Source organism: Taudactylus pleione, unplaced genomic scaffold (assembly GCF_031769625.1).
Source record: "Taudactylus pleione unplaced genomic scaffold, aTauple2 ptg000386l, whole genome shotgun sequence".
In the NCBI taxonomy this organism is placed as follows: domain Eukaryota; kingdom Metazoa; phylum Chordata; class Amphibia; order Anura; family Myobatrachidae; genus Taudactylus; species Taudactylus pleione.
In genome coordinates, this window is record NW_028284787.1 from 5,635,118 (window position 1) to 5,635,995 (window position 878).

The 878-nt window shown below is 31.3% G+C and overlaps 1 pseudogene; it reads right to left on the reverse strand.

The window, feature by feature from the left end:
* Positions 1-264: 264 nt before the first annotated feature.
* Positions 265-383, reverse strand: LOC148507700 (5S ribosomal RNA; annotated as a pseudogene).
* Between the last annotated feature and the right edge of the window lie 495 nt (positions 384-878).

The following is an 878-nucleotide window of genomic DNA, read 5'->3' on the forward strand; positions in this document are numbered from 1 at the left end:
TAGTATTATGGATAACATCTATTTGATATTGTTAACTAATAAGTGTAATATGAGTATATGTATATATGTATGTGTATCTCTGGAAGGGGAGGAATAAAATAAGTTTCCTTGGTGTTTCTGAGTTCATATATAGACATTTCATATGCTTCTTCTTTATCGAATGAGTCTTTTATGAATAATTCTTGGATGATCTTTCAGATGTAGTTCAGGGGTCTCTTCCTAAGTCAGAAGTCTTGAGGGATTCACACCTGTATGTCCCGTAGAAAACTACAGTGCCCAGTTTTCCCTAGAGGTCTCCCATCCAAGTATTAACCAGGCCCAATGGCGCTTAGCTTCCAAGATCAGACAAGGTTGGGCACTTCAACCTAGGTATGACAGTAGATAATATTGGGACATGCAATTTGCCCTCCTGACCTGTCTTGTCCATCACCATCTTCTTATAGGAAGGGAGCTATTTCGTTGCTATCATTAAATCCTCTGGGAGTCATAGTGTCAAGTTCGAAAATCCAGTACATCCTCTATCTCCAAGCTCCACATGTTCTATTGCTTTGAACGTCAATTCATCCGGATCTGATTTATGATGTAGACTTAAATGTCTTGATACCATATATATATGTGTGTGTGTGTGTGTATAAATGTAATGTGTGTGTATATATATATATATATATATATATATATATATATATAATATGTGTGTGTGTATATATATATATATATATAATGTGTGTATATATGTATATATATATATATATATATATATATATATATGTGTATATATTTATATAGTGTGTGTGAGATAATATATATATATATATATATATATATGTGTGTGTATATACACATTTATATATATATATATATATATATATGTGTGTGTG